Source organism: Diadema antillarum, unplaced genomic scaffold, assembly GCF_040938485.1.
Source record: "Diadema antillarum isolate AM-2024a unplaced genomic scaffold, OU_Dant_1.0 scf00000036, whole genome shotgun sequence".
NCBI classification, from domain to species: Eukaryota; Metazoa; Echinodermata; class Echinoidea; order Diadematoida; family Diadematidae; genus Diadema; species Diadema antillarum.
The window spans coordinates 2,371,673-2,388,721 of NW_027270925.1; positions in this window are offsets into that span (position 1 = coordinate 2,371,673).

Genomic DNA, 17,049 nt, shown 5'->3' on the forward strand with positions numbered 1-17,049 from the left:
CTTTGGTGTCATAGAGGGAACAATAGATCTGGCCAGCTGTCTGAAGAGGCCTGCACTACCTGTGAATGAAACAGGGTGGGGAGAAAGAGTTCCACACAATGTACATAATATACTCCGCTCAATCAAACTGACCTATTCACTGCAATCTGAGGAAAGGGCACATGAAAGAATGAAGATAATTTGGGCAAAATACTAAAGGATATTTCTGAGCTCTACAACATGCAACACCAACCCTCCAAAAACTGTTAAGAACACAAGTAAATCTATATGGAAAAGTTTAATCCCTATAAAAATCCTAATGCAAACTTTAATCTAATCATCACTGACATCACCACACCCTCTGGTAATCGGCTCACGATGATTAATTTCCATGTGGGGTTTTTTGCGCTTTTTTTAAAATTGCATTACCGGTAAGTAAATTGTCTGGATCAGGCCATCAAATTTCCAACAAAAACACCGTTTTATGAATGCCCCAATCGCGCAGGTACTATTCAAAAATAAATTATGATTTCTTTACCGTAGGCGTAGTTACATTTTCTTTCATTTCAGACCCCTCGCCGGCCTCAGCAACAAAACTTTCATTTCAGTAACCCGACATGAACAGGCCATCCTCAGCATCAATAATGACAAATTGACAGAGAGAGGGGGGGGGGGGGGGGGGGGAATAGTCATTGTCGATATGAGCCCTGTCTGTATGGTAGGTGTTCAACACACCGACCGGGTCTATATCAACCGACCGCGCACTATAATGGCATTGTGCGTACAGAAAGAAAATGTACGCATGGGACTACGCGCAACGGTGTTCGATTCTTCACTGGGCTACGCTACCGAGTAAAATGAGGCGAAAACAAATAAGTATTCCCTCTAAATTAACGAAATTTGGCAAAATCCAATAAGATTTATCGTGCAACTACATATAACTAGGCCGGCAGTGGCCTACCTTTGCTGACTCGTTGTTACATTGTAGATGTAGAGTATCCTTCTGTAATAAATTTGATGATTTTGACCGCAAAATTGTCACCGCCGCTTGTACGATCGTGCACACACGTTACACATACACATGACATAATTATTTTGTCGCCCGCTACGACCGTACGATTTGAAGCAGAAACGAGAAATGAATGTGAAAAAACAAACCGACTCATCTAATTTATTTCAATTACAATGAAAAGTTTCCTAATGAAAATCAATTCAAATTCATCAAACAGTCCTTCAAAAGTAATATCGAAGGATTCAAAATATATTCAAATATTATTGGGGAAAATATGACGGCTAGAAAAAAACAGCGGCCTGTCGAAAAAACGAATTTAGGCCTAAGTGCCCTTTATACGTATTGTCAGGGTGGTCGGTTGAAATGAACAGGGCAACTGAGTGCGGAAAAAATGACACCCCACGCGTTCGAAGCCGCCATCTAGAGCGCGTACCTCAGATCGCATTTTCAGTGCGCGCTTATGAATCCGGAGTATTTTCTCCACACGTGAGTAAGATTTCAGGCAAATTGTGAGATTTTTCACGTTTCTACTGATAGAAAAACGTTAGGTGGCCGGTATTATGAACACCCAACCATACCACATTAATTCACAGTCAGTGACAGTGAGTGTAAGCGCATATCTTTGTTTTCATTTTCTCAAATACAGCTCAACTGGAACTCTTACCAAGTGCATTCAAACAGCTGATATTCAGAGTAGTTACACGGTCTTTATCAAATGTACGAACAGGGAATACTGGGAAAGAAAACAGTAACAAGTTAAACGTTATGACGAACCGACTTCACTGGAAACAGAGTAAAAATTAAGTTTCAGAGATTCTGCGACTTACTCAAGACTGCTGCGCTGCGTGGGTGGTGGTGCAGAGCAGTGTGTGTACTTTTCGACGACACATCAAGCGTCCTGGCTGCCGGCTGGACAATTACAACTTTTTCTAGCTGCAAAGTGGTTCCCTGCTGAGGATTAGAGTCTATCCAAAGTTTGACTGTCGTCTGTACTTCCGAATCACATCAATTAGTGATGTCCATGCAAACAACAGCGCTGGGACCAAAAGAACACGGGCATTTTGTCACAACTGTGTCCCACCCTAACTAAGCCGTGTGTGTACTGCTATGCTGGCAGCAGTGTCGACTGTGATCGGATCGGAGCGAACGTTGTATGCAGGATGTGTACGTCGTCGATCGTGGTTCCTGGACAACTCGACCGCGGGATAAGTCGTCCCTGGACAAGTCGTCCCTACCCCTGGACATCTCGACCGGGTCGAGTTGTCCAGGGTCAGGTTTGCGATTGGACAACTCGACCCAACTTTATTTGTGCCAGATTTTTGCAGAATGAAACACATTTTAGTCATTAAAATGGCATAGGTTAGTGGAATGATGTATGAAAAAATGTTTTATCGCATTTTTAAGGCAATTCCTATTTATTTTCTGATGCTGCGAAGCAATATTTCACGGTATCTTCCCTGCTCTGAGAATCTCGGTGACGGAGCTTTTTCTTGTGACGACAGCCTGTATGGTAAGGTGACATTTGTTGAGAAATTTCCATTAAATGCTTATAACCAGCAATAAAATATAGTATTTTACATAGTTATACGTGTTTTCTATCCTTAGTGACATTTTCATGAGCAGAGGAATCATTTCAGTATGAAAAATGAAACAAATGTCTACAGTATGTCGATTCGTCTTCGTTCGTACTTGTTCGGTTTCCATATCGTGGGACGCGCGCTGCTAGCTAGCTGCTAGCTGAGAGGCTAGGCTGAGCGTGGCGCTCGCTCGCTCCCTGGCCACCAGACCCCCTCCCACCGATACCAGCCCAACTTGTGACGACATCCTGTTTGGTAAGGTGAAATTTGTTGAGAAATTTCCATAAGATGCTCATAACCAACAATAAAATATAGTATTTCATATAGGTGCATGTGTTTTCTATCCTTGGTGACATTTTATGGGCAAAGGAATAATTTCAGTAAGAAAAATGAAACAAATATATCTATGTCGAATCGTCTTCGTTCGGTAGGTGTCCACACCGCGGCACGCTGCTGAGAGTGGCTCACGCTACCACCGATACCAGCAGAACGGGATACCGGCCCGCGGGCCCCGCGGGCCGTAGGGCTGGCAGTCGTGGTGCTCGCTCGATGGGTGGAGCGAGCTGTGTCGCTGCGTAGCTACGAAGTCGACCGTGATCTTTTCTTCGACATTTGGACTAAATTCCAGTCAATGAAACTATTTCATACCTTTCTCTTAACTTTGAACGATGTTATACTGACTAAATGGTTTGAAAAGTGTCTGAAATTTTACCGTCACTGTATTGATTCATAAGTAAGCCATCAACAACATGACGACCAGGCTACAGTCTTTGTCTTGCAAGCCCAAATTCTCTGTACTACCACACTACCCACAAGCTATGGAGAACCTGACTCCGTATTGATAAAGTACTGTGGGGACCAGTACTGTACTACTGTACTGTCAACAAATAATGGGGGAAAAAGATAGTGACAAAAAAGGAAATAAGATTTCTCACTCTTTTTCTTTTACTTTTTTGTGGTTGGTTTGTTTATTTCTGTTTTTGCCAAAAAAAAAAAAGGATTGCCCTGCATGTCTTGCATTCATTAAAAAAAGAAAAGAAAAAGAAAAGAACAGGGAGTACATGAAGTACTGGCTGTCTTAGCTTGTCTGAAAACTTCAAATATGTAATCCTCTATTTTTTTTTCTTCTACGCACTTCTCTCTCGGTCTTTGCCAAAGATACTATTTTGAAGAAAAAAAAAAAATTCTTGTAACTTACACTTGAACACTTGTAACTTATATTTACCGGTGATTTCTGACAGTACTTTTCTGAAGTTGATGATATGATCTGAACTGATCCTTTTTAAGAAAAAAAAAGGGGGATGGGTGGGGGGGGGGGGGGGGGGGGGGGCATCCCAGGCCTGCATAGAACATCATTCTAATGCCCTGGGCAGAGTTGTGTCAGAAAAACAGAAATGTATATCTTAATTTGATTTTGTTACGTATGCATGATACAGGTTACATTGTCTCTCTCTGTCAAACTCACAGGTACTTTTTTTTTCTTAAAATAGAATTATGGTCATAATAAGAAAAAAATTCTGTATGGTACGGTACTTAAAATTCTGTCTTTGTCAAAGATATAAACTGCGAAAACTGTTTGACGTTACAGACAGTTCACTACACATCGGTTACGGTGTAACATTATCCTAAATTCCTAAGGCCACGTTAAAGTCCATCAAACCATCCAGATCTCTCTAAACCTTAGTTTCATCACAGAAAACAATGTCACACCTTTCTTCACAACATATTTTGGGTCTGGACATGACTAATTTTCATCACATTTCATTTATCAGGGCATAAACAAAGGTGCATTTTAAATTCCACCTTGTCTTATTTTATATGTCCCAGTTTGATGTGAGCTCATCAATCTACTTATCTGGTATCTAGATAGAACAACCTCAAATTTTGCTGAATAGCCCTTTAAAGACAGGAGTATAAACAAAAACCAGAAATGTCATTGTCAAAATGATTTATACCCCCTCTTGAAGTACTGGTGCCTATTTGACCTCAAAAAAATATCATAACACTTACTATATCTACAGATTGAATGTGCACAAATTGGAAAAGAATTTCATGACCCTGCATGGCATTCCTCATTTTGAGGCCATCAGAAATGTGCTGTTACCATGACACCACACTTTACTCTTTAAAAATGTATCTTGCACTTTGAATATCAATTTTTTTATGTGTTCCATATATCTGGTAATTTCTAATTGAAAAAAATGGCAAATTAAGTCTAATTTGTTAGTCCATTACCGCACTTAAAGGGTTATAATTTGCTATTGCCATGGCAACACACTTTCTCCCCAGTGCTGATTAAAATGTTATAATGTAAACAGGACTCCACAGCTGGGATATTTGGTTGCAGGTGCAAGGTGGCTAGCAGTGCATAAAGCCCCCCCCCCCCCCCCCCCCAAATGCAATTTGGCCTATAAGGCTGCGTTCACATAGAAGTATACTATTCGGGTATAGTACGGTACGCGTTTTCGAGGGCACGCGAATAGCTTGAATCGAACGATATGATTTTCTAACACGGGTAAGAGGGCACTATTTGAATATGCCGAATAGCACAGAATAGTAAAGCATAGTGGGAATCGCGCTTGTTCGATTTTTGAGCAGTGTATACCGTCTTTCGATTTTGAAATGGTAACAACTTTGGTCTCGATTTGCCCTTTAGCAAAAATAATCATATAGACTGACATTCTGATGCAGTTTAGAAATTGTTAAAGGACAAGTTCACCTTCATATACATGTGGATTAAGTGAAGGCAACAATGTTAGTAGAACACATCAGTGAAAGTTTGGGGAAAATCCGACAATCCGTTCAAAAGTTATGAATTTTTAAAATATCTGTGCAATCACTGCTGGATGAGAAGACTACTACAGTGTATGATGTCACATGCGTACAACGATATAAGGAAAATAAAAAGAGAATTTCACAAAACTTGACTTTTTAAATAAAGTGCACATTTTCTTGACTTGTTACTGACTTATGTTAGGGGTAATATTATTCCCCCTGACTTCTGAAAGAGAGAAGTCGAGTGTTCTTTTATTATGTGAGAAAAGTGAGAATATCTTGAATTTTCTTTATACTTTCTTTATATAGTTGTACTCATATGACATCACAAGCTATAGTAGTCTTCTCATCCAGCCGTGACTGAGCATAAACTTCAAAAATTCATAACTTTTGAACGGATTGTCCGATTTTCCTCAAACTCTCATTGATGTGTTCTACTAATATTGCTGCATTCTCTCAACCCACATGTCTATGAAGGTGAACTTGTCCTTTAATAAGATTGCTGGGATGGTTGTGTAGGAGGAAGACATTCGGATGGTGCGGGTGATGGTGTACTGGGTCGACTTGACGACGCATAGGGAATAACGAATACTGAATTCTTCTATGTTAACGCAGCCTAAGGGTATACACAGCTTTACATTGAGCCTAACATGACCAATGTGTGCTATTAAACTTATGTCATCACTTAAAAACTGGAGAAGTGTGATCTGTAAGTCTTTTTGTAATTTCCTGGGCCATCATGTAGGGCTTACAATTGTCATGGCAAACACCTTCGAATGCATTTGTATACTAATATATCTTGCACAACTTTATATTGAGTCAATTTTTGCTTGAATCTCTTGAAAACCAGCATACTACAGTGTAGTAGTTTGAGAATTCTACAATTTTTAATGATTTGTACAAAAATGTTGTTACAGTGGCAAGACATCTTTTGACACTCACACAAAAGTGTCTTGCACAACTACACATTAAAATATAGGCCTACTGATTGTAAACATACAACTGAATTGCCAATTGAGAGAATATATTTCAATCCACAACTTTAGATGCATGATTTTCATAAAGTTTGCAGTTATTAATTAATAGGGAGGAAAAGGTGTCGCACATATCTGCCTGTGATTTAGCGGCTACACCTGCCAAGATTTAGGTTTACAATGTACAAGTACTACTAAAAAAATGAGGGTAGTTTGATCCACAAGACTTTGCAATGGACTGACCGATGGACCATCCTTTACAAAGTCTTGTGGATCAAACTACATGTACTCTAATTTTTTTAGTACCAGCTTCAGAATGGGGTGCTGTTCGTTTAATTCGCAAATTCCCTATACCTAGAGGTTCTTTAATCCGAAAATGAAAAAGGGTTCGTTAGTCTTAACATTTGTGGCATTATTCCGAAGGTTCGTTATTCCCGAGATTTGTTAATCCGAAAATGAAATTTGGAATGAAGAACCTTCAGAATAACGAATCTTAGGACTAAAGAGCCTTCGGAATAACGAACCTTTCGAATAACGAGCTGTAACCTTCAGAATGATTCCTCTTGCTTCAGGTAGTATTTCTGCTCAAAATGAAACCTCAAAATGTGGTATTACTGTATGAAGGTGATTACCTTGTATACAGGTACTCCTGTCTCCATCCAGTTTCCTTCTCTCTGGGAGGTTTTCTCTGAGTTATAATACAACAGGCCATGACCATGTCAAGGAAACCTAGTGTCTTGCATTCTCTTATCGAGGCCAACAATAGTGGCAAAATTCATGAAAATTACTGGTATCCTGTGATAAGGTTTAATAATCATGCTTCATCCTTTATTTTTGCTATGCCATTACCATAGCAACCAATTCAGGACACTGCAAAGATGTGTCATGGACTTTTTCATATCACAGTCATCATGTGTACCAAAGTTTGAGATATTTGCCTAAAAACTATGAATACAGATTAAAATACATTCATAATTAATTTTTAAAAGAACATACATGTACTATGTAGCTTTACATTATCATGAATTCATTAGCCTTCACCACACCTTCAAGAAACGGCATTATCTTGATAAAGACACAAACTCAAATAATGCTTGTCACATTTTCAACTAATACATTGCTGTTGTCTTGTACGACCTGATTGGAAAAAATTGTTGCAACACAGGCAAACTCCTTTCAGAATGAAGTGGTCACTAAAGTTTGATAGAAATTGTGGAATATAAAGCAAAAGGGGAGATGTCTGATCTGCACAGATAGTCCGGATTCATGAAATGAAATTGAATGTGGTTCTATGCGTATTTATGCCAGCTTCAACCTAAAATGCATTTTCTCTCCCAGGGATTTTGTGTATTTCCTCCCTTTTTCATATTTATACATATTTTTTTTAATTATCATTTTTATTTCTTTCATCAATATCATTATTACTTTTATTATTAGGTCCCTATTATTATTAGTTATTATTTTGTTATTATTATTGTTATTATTATTATTATAATTTTCATTATTAATATTATCATTATCATCATCATTATTATTATTGTTATTATTATTATTATTATTATTATTATTATTATTATTATTATTTTTGCCTTTGATATGATTGAGAACTTGCATTGGTTGGTTGACACTCACTTTCATTTTGTTGCCTCCTCTTGGTACACCTTATTAAGGCTCACTGCTTGCTCAGCCCCCCCCCCCCCCCCTCCCCCCCATGCTTTTCACTCTTTTCCTTTCTTTATCCTCTGTTGTTCTTTATCTTGTTTGATTTTGCCTCCTTATTCATCCTGTTCCTTCAAGGTTTCCCCCTTTGGTCCTCAGATCTGGATCATCACTGACCCTCCTCAGCCTTTTGTCTGTCAACCTCCCACTCTAATCCCCCTCCCTATACCTGTTGGGCTCCTTGCCCATGACTTCCTACCCTCCCCTTTTGTTTTCCTTGTTCTGTGTCCCTAGCGAGTCTCTGACTGTTCTTTATGGGTGAAGTCCTATTATATGATTGCTTTCCCTGCCTGTTTGTCGTTTTGCCTCTGACAGAGATTCTGCTAGGATTGAAAGCTCAGGCCCATTTGACTCCATTTTACTCCACTGGCTCTCCACAATTGGATTTAAGCAGTTTTTGAACAGCAGTTGTTGTTGTTTTTCTTCTCTCTCTCTCTTTTTTTTTTTTTTTTTTTTTTTTTGCTACACTGAAAAAACAAAGTGTGTACGTAGGAGTATGCTGTAGAACTAGGAAAACATTTCATTTTATGATGCCTATAGGACAAACACACAAGCATTTTTATAACATGAGCAATTTCACATTTCTAACCCATAGGGCATATATGGTTGTTTGTTTTCACATACAATTGATAACATAACACAATCTGATTAAAAGACGATCAGTATTCTTAAAAAACTAACTAAGAAGGCTGAAAATAGATGGTAAATTTTTGGTCAAGTTATGATGTCACGGTATTTTTTTTTTTTCATTTGTGCATGCACATGTGTGTGTGTACCACATAATGTCTTTTAGCAGCAAAGAAATATCATGTGATCATTTCAATCATCAGAATATATAACAGTCATGTTGCCCCCCTCCCCCCCCCCCCATAAAAATGTCAAACATACCAGGCTCATTGACTTTACTATCTTTTTCCTCATTAAAGTTCATATTGCATACACACTCACACACACACACAAGGAGGGAAACGGTCGAACAATCAGAACATTACAGTAAAAAAAAAAACCTCAATCATGTATCCATAGTGTAAAGATTGCAAATGAATGTGATTTGACTACCTGACATCCAAAATGACATAGTTATAACTCACAGAATTGGTATTCAAAAACTATTTTAATCTGTAAGTGGAGGATTTGAAGGGGAGATAGAGATACAAGAGAGAGAGCCTGGAAAGAGAGATGAGGTGGTGGTGGTGGTGGTGGTGGGGAAGGTTAATACAATTTATTATGTTACCTATCACAAAAAAAGTCCAACTGTAACCTGTTTGTCCAGTTACCTGACAAAATTATACAGGGATCCCTGATATAGAATTGTGTTGACCATTGTTGATGAGACCACCAACAACAACAACAAAATGCACAAGGAATCCATGACAAAACTAAAGATCAAAGTCATTGAAAAAAAGTAGAGGAAGTGTCTCTGATTGTACGAGTCCTTTTGCATCAATCTGTCCATGTTATGCATTTGTTTATTTACCCTGACCCTAATGGTTTACACTGACGATTTGCTGCGTGAAGGGATCGAGTCATCATCTATTTAATCAGTGTCACCTAAAAAGTTTGGTGCATTCACCTTTTATGCCATAATCATCGGTTGTCAGTTTGTTACTGTCAGCTCCATAGAAACACTTTCTTGGAATAAAATGAATGGGGTTAACACAGTTTTGTATGCTATGTTACCATATAGAAATATCTAATTATGACAATAATTAGAATTGTGTTGGCCATTGCTGATTAGACCAACAACAACAAAAATGCACAAGGAATCCATGGGGGGGGGGGGGGTCCCTTTTTTATGCACTGCTAACCTTGCGCCTGCAACTGAACATCCCATAGCTGTGGAGTCCTGTTTGCATTAGCCAGAAGAAGAGAAAGACACATTTTAATCAGTGGTAGAAAGAGAAAGACACATTTTAATCAGTGGTAGAAACTGTGTTGTCATGGCAACAACAAATCATAACCCTTTAAATGCAGTAAAGGACTAGCAAATAAGACTTAATTCTTCATTTTTTTTATTGAAATGACAGGAAAAAAGGACACATAAAAAAGATGATATTTGAAGTGCAAGATGCATTCTTAAAGAGGAAAGTGTGGTGTCATGGTAACAGCACATTTTTGATGGCCTCAAAATCAGGAAGCCATACCGACAGAGCGGTGAAATTCTTTTCCAATTTGTGCACAGTCAGTCAATAGCAATAGTGATTATGATAATTGTGAGATGCACACAATAGTCACGTCAGCCCAATTATTTTGTGGGAAATACCCCATGCGTACAGTAGTGTCCATTTCACATTTAAATGTATAGCACTGTATAGTACATCCCCATCTCCAGACCACAACAGGTGGCAGTCCCCAGGAGCTTAATGTAAGATAAATCCCCTGTCCAGGGACAAACATCTCAAAGGTCGGGTGGTCTTAACCCTTAGGGTAGGAGGCTAGCAGGAAATAGAGATATACATTGCTGGTCCAGACAGAGAGATGATTGGTTAAAAGTAATTTTCTTTTGTGTTTCTTTGAATAGATTTTCAGACAATGAATAACATAAGTTATGTAAGAATGACCTTCTTTATGATTGGTCAGAAGTGTAGATGCTATACAACTCTTTATTTCTCACTCCAGACAAGAAGTAACATAAGTTATGTAAGAAGGGATAGTGGTGTGATTGGTCAGGAGTTATTTTCCATGTTATGTCTTTGTGTGGAATTGAGACAAAACAAAAGTTAGTAGCAGCAATGTGCTGACTTGACCAAGGTAGTATTCTTTTTGTTTCCCTTAATGTACCCTTCCCCTTTCGTAAATGGCTGACTTGTCCAAATAGGACTATTTTACTCTCCCTTTATTCATAGAACCACCGTGACAGTCCGAGCAGAGTCCCAGGTCGCGTCAAGGGTGAAATATGGCCACGTCACTCTCCAAGAGGATCTCGATCGCGATCGCGAACTGCAGTGCGCACTGCCACAATGAGCTCCGGGTCGAGATGCTGACGTGTACACTGTTTGGAACGGGTGTTCGCCGCCTGGTCGTCGCCTGGCACTCACATCACTTAGCGCTGACACTAATGCGATTGTCAATGATGCGATCCCAGCTTGGAGATTCACATTTGCGCTAATTCGTCGTGAGCTGGAAATGGATGAAGTTCATCCTCAGTCATTGATGACAGGGTTGACAATGAGAGGAGATGCGAGACGAGCTCTGATGCAATAGCCTCATGCAGCATCCGCAAGTGTGACAGGAAGGCAACTCCTCTTCCGTAATAATTGTTCCAAAACTATTTCAAATCAATGTTGCTGGAACCAAGCACCTCACCGATGTGGTGTAAAATAGACATGTATGAACTTAGAGAATTTATCAAAACCGTCTCAATAAGGAAAGGACGTGACTCTGGAAAGTAATATTGCATCTCCTTTTTGTATTGGACGCAGGAGAGCTATGGTCTACTGTATGTCCATCTCCTTTGGAGGTTAAGGAGCCAGAGTGAGATAAAGAGCTTTGTCCACGGTTAATGTTAGGAAAAAGGGGCTATGTGGCAAGTATTATGGGATAAGCCTACGTGTACCTTTTTACGTAACCGTGGTCAAAGGACTGGTCAGCGAAAATGAGCTCTTTTGTTTCTTTTTGCCATCAGGGAGCGTCCGGAGAGAGTAACATGACTATACTACCGATTGAAATGGCTCCCTCTCTCGGCCAGTGACTTACTGTCAAACTAACGGGGTACGTGCTGCTACAAAGGTGAGACATTGTTTTCTGTGATGAAACTAAGGTTTAGAGAGATCTGGATGGTTTGATGGACTTTAACGTGGCCTTAGGAATTTAGGATAATGTTACACTGTAACTAATGTGTAGTGAAGTGTCTGTAATGTCAAACAGTTTTCGCAGGTTATATCTTTGGCAAAGACAGATGTTTAAGTATATACCGTACCATACAGATTTGTTTTTTATTATGGCCATCATTCTATTTTAAGAAAAAAAAATACCTTTGAGTTTGACAGAGAGAGACATTGTAACCTGTATGATGCATACATAACAAAATGAAATTAAGAATTATACATTTCTGTTTTTCTAACACAACTCTGTCCAGGGTATTAGAATGATGTTCTACGCAGGCCTGGGATGCCCCCCCCCCCCTTTCATCCCCCTTTTTTTTTTCTTAAAAAGGGTTAGTTCAGATCATATCATCAACTTCAGAGAAGCACTGTCAGAAATCACCAGTAAATATAAGTTACAAGTGTTCAAGTGTAAGTATTTACCGGTAGGCATTTTCTTTTTTTCAAAATATCTTCGGCAAAGACCGGGAGAGAAGTGCATAGAAAAAAAGAAAAAGAAAAGAGTTTTCAGACAATATTTGTAAACGTGGAAATTTTCGTGGTGTTGAAATTTTCGTGCATTTCGCGCAACCAGAAACTAGCGTGAAAATAAAAGCATGCAAATATTTTTGCTTGCCATATGTTATTGTGCATGATGTCTGGATTCCGCGGAATTAAAAACAGGCGAAACTCTTCTGACCCGGCCAAACACGAAAAATTAGTCGCGCGAAAATATCCACTTTTACAGTAGGTCCTACACCCGTTTTTTTTTTTCTTTTTTTTATGAATTTCATGCAGGACATGCAGAACAACTCTCCTTTTTTTTGGCAAAAACATAAACAAACCAACCACAAAAAAAGTAAAAGAAAAAGAGTGAGAAATTTTATTTCCTTTATTTGTCACTATATTTTTTTCCCCATTATTTGTTGACAGTACAGTAGAACAATAGGTGTATCAATATGGAGTCGGGTTCTCCATACTAGCTTGTGGGTAGTGTGGTAGTAGGCTTAGTACAGAGAATTTGGGATTGCAAGATAAGACTGGTCGTCATGTTGTTGATGACTTACTTATGAATCAATACAGTGCCGGTGAATTTCAGACACTTTTCAAACCATTTAGTCAGTATAACATCGTTCAAAGTTAAGAGAAAGGTATGAAATAGTTTCATTGACTGGAATTTAGTCCAAATGTCGAAGAAAAGATCACGGTCGACTTCGTAGCTACGCAGCGACACAGCTCGCTCCACCCATCGAGCGAGCACCACGACTGCCAGCCCTACGGCCCGCGGGGCCCGCGGGCCGGTATCCCGTTCTGCTGGTATCGGTGGTAGCGTGAGCCACTCTCAGCAGCGTGCCGCGGTGTGGACACCTACCGAACGAAGACGATTCGACATAGATATATTTGTTTCATTTTTCTTACTGAAATTATTCCTTTGCCCATAAAATGTCACCAAGGATAGAAAACACATGCACCTATATGAAATACTATATTTTATTGTTGGTTATGAGCATCTTATGGAAATTTCTCAACAAATTTCACCTTACCAAACAGGATGTCGTCACAAGTTGGGCTGGTATCGGTGGGGGGTCGGGCTAACTCGGCCCACGGGACATCTCGTCCCACCCGTCGAGGGTGGGCCGAGTTGTCCCACCCGTTGGTATCGATAGTGATCGTGAGCGCTTGTCTGTGTTTTGGTTTATTTTGTCTTTGTGACGTCTTTTCTAACCGTAATTTTTATGGAATTGTGTTCAGTGGTTTCTGTAAAGAATATTTTCCAACTTTTGGGGATACAACGACGTAAAAATGAAATTTCAGACGTTTTTATCGCGGTTCGCGATCCCCATAGGTTCACGTTCATTTCGCGCGGTGGGCTAACTCGGCCCACTAAGTTTTAGCTATTGTTTTGTCAGTAAATCTCCGTAAAATTATCCATTTTATCATGTATGAGGGTGTATTCAGGGTTCCTTCAACTAATTTCATCTTCGAGGGAGTTTAATTTTGCACATGTTCGGGAAAATGTTGGATATTTGTTCGCATGATTTCATCTTTGCCGTGTCCGCACCGCCGCACTGGTCTCGCCACTGCAGCTCGCTCATAAGCTGGCAGCGCCATGCCCACTAGGGGAGGCGCGGCGGCGGGGCGCGGCGCGTGGGGCGCGAGCGGCAGAGGGAGCAGCCGGCCACTCCGTACCCGTATTAGTAGAAAAGAAATCAAATTATGTAGCAGATCATTCGATGTGAACTACATGAAGGTCATTATATGCATTTGATTTTAACTGTTAAATGTTTTGTTGTTGTTGTTGCTGATTTTATATATAGATCTGTGTTCTACTTAAAAGTTACTTCTGTTCAATAAATGTTACCTTTTTTCTTAATAAAAACAAACAAGCAAAAGTCAAAGGGGAGAGTCTGTTTATAGTGGTCAGTTATTTTACCTGTAGATATGGATGGTTTGGTTGAATGGTTGATATCATGAAACCGGTAATGAAATGTAGTGCTAGCTAGATTGGCCTTGTTTATGATTATAGGGCCTACCTTTTGTGTGTACTTTCAAATTAAAAGGAATTGTTTTTGTTTTGATGACACTGCCATTGTTGCCATGGGAATCCTTACCCTAATTCAAGAGAAAAATCCTCTGCCACCTGTACCTGCACGATAATGGCCAACCGTCAAGTTCTTTTTCTTTTTCTTTTTTGTAATTTTCTTTTTATATATAGATATCTCTCTCACCCTCTAGCTATGTTATGTATACTGTGATGATCTATTGAACCAAACTTGGACTTCATATCTTAATCTTTTCCATGCCTTAGCCCTATTATATGTGTTAATCTTTTACATTTTTATTTATTTGTACAAAACAAGGCTGATTATAAAATTCTCAAATCCTTGCTTATCCTGCACTCATACTGTTGAATTCATGCATATTTTTTTTTTTTTTTTTTTTTTAACAAGCAGCAAAGATGAATAGCTTCTCAAATGGTCTTCCTTCTCAAGCACGGTACTCAAAGTGTTACATGATTTGCAGTCATGCAGGGTCACAAAAGAAACATTACAACATATATGCACTGGTAGGCATTGGCAAGGTCATGCATATAAAGCTCTCATCTTCCTTCACAAAAGAATCTTTTGTTTTGTGGCCATTGCATCCTTAGGCTGTGTTCACATAGGAGTATACTATTCGGGTATACGGTGCTCGTTTTCGAGGGCACACGAATATACTGTAGCTTGAATCGAATGACGGGATTTCCTGACACCAGTTCACATAAGAGGGCACTATTCGAAAATGTCGAATAGCATAGAATAGTATAGTGGGAATCGTGCTTGTTCGATTTTCGAACAGCGTATACCATCTCTCGTTTATGAAATGACGATTTTGGTCTCGATTTGCCCTTACCTTAGCAAAAATAAGCATGTAGACTGACATGCTGATGCAGTTTAGAAATTTTTAATAAGATTGCTGGAATGGTTGTGTACGAGAAAGAAATCCGGATTGTGCGGGTGATGGTGTACTTTGATGACTTGACGGCGCATATTCTTCTACTCCGGAGGGATCCTAACCAGGAATGCAGGTATTGATCAGCCTGCCTGCTACATTCCACAAGTCCATTATTGTACCTGATTTCAGAATCCTTGCACGTGGCAGCTTGCCGGTTACCATGGTCACACAGTCTGGTTCTAACTAGGAGCCCTGCTGGAATGTGACTCCTGATGAGCTTATTCTCCATGTACAAGTTGCAGCTGAACAAACTTGCTTGTATGTATAGGCCCCATCATATTTCTAGACCATAGCCCAATTCTAAACTCACCTTTGACTTCATGCTGAGACAGACTGCTGTACATTTTTATTTTGTCTGTACTATTTTCATGAGAAATATGAAAATACATGTAAATTGAAATTGAAATTGAGAGTAACAGGAATGGAAGAGACCAACTAGAATGTAAAAACCCAACTCACTATGACTACAAATGAAAATAAACTGGACGAAGGTGTCAACAAGCTGAGGTGAGAACTTCTTCTTTTTCTATGTCACTGTTGAACATCCCAATGTAGTGGCCGACTGGATAAGGGAAGTTAAGTTCGGACTACCAAACTTAATATGGAATGTTAAACAAAAGAGTAGGTGTGGTGTGAAAGGGATGAACACATGAATGGGAAAGGAATGAGGGCGATAAAAAGAAACAGCATACAGGTCAATGAGAATGTGTGTCAACCTATGAACCTATACAATTACAAATTGAACAAAATATAATGATCTGAGATTGAAAAGAATGACATAGCCAAAAAGCTCAACAAATTCAAGTTCGCTGTCTTACCGTACCGATGGGCCTACATGCCATCATAATACAATTTAAGGCGCAGGTAAGAAAAAATGTGAAATATTAGCCAATGTTAAGCTTTGTCGAAAGTTCTATGTGTTACAAAAAAAAAAAAATCCCACTCTTGATCTTTAATGCAATGTAGTTCCAGAACTATCTAGTACTATCCCAGTACAATCTCAGAGCTTACCTGGTCATATTTTCCCCTACCAGGCCCTAGCAGTATCCATCCTGCGCAAGTCTGCATGCAATTCAATACCACAGAGTTTACTGGTCTATCCTGCCAGAGAAGTAATACCTGGTACTTGGGTGTAAAAGAAAGAAAGAACATACATGTACTAATGTAAAATTAATTTCAGGGCCAATAGTATTCATTGTTAGTAGCAAGGTGCAGTCTATGACAATTCAATGATAAAGTGATACCTTGGTAAGTTAGTTTGCTACATAGATGTACTCCGATGACTGTAAATGATGTAATTTATTATTGCTTTACTACTAGAACTTTGAGTGAATACATTAGAAGAGTTGTGATTATTTTTGCTAAAGGGCAAATCGAGACCAAAGTTGTTACCATTTCAAAATCGAAAGACGGTATACACTGCTCAAAAATCGAACAAGCGCGATTCCCACTATGCTTTACTATTCTGTGCTATTCGGCATATTCAAATAGTGCCCTCTTACCCGTGTTAGAAAATCATATCGTTCGATTCAAGCTATTCGCGTGCCCTCGAAAACGCGTACCGTACTATACCCGAATAGTATACTTCTATGTGAACGCAGCCTTATAGGCCAAATTGCATTTGGGGGGGGGGGGGGGGGGGGGGCTTTATGCACTGCTAGCCACCTTGCACCTGCAACCAAATATCCCAGCTGTGGAGTCCTGTTTACATTATA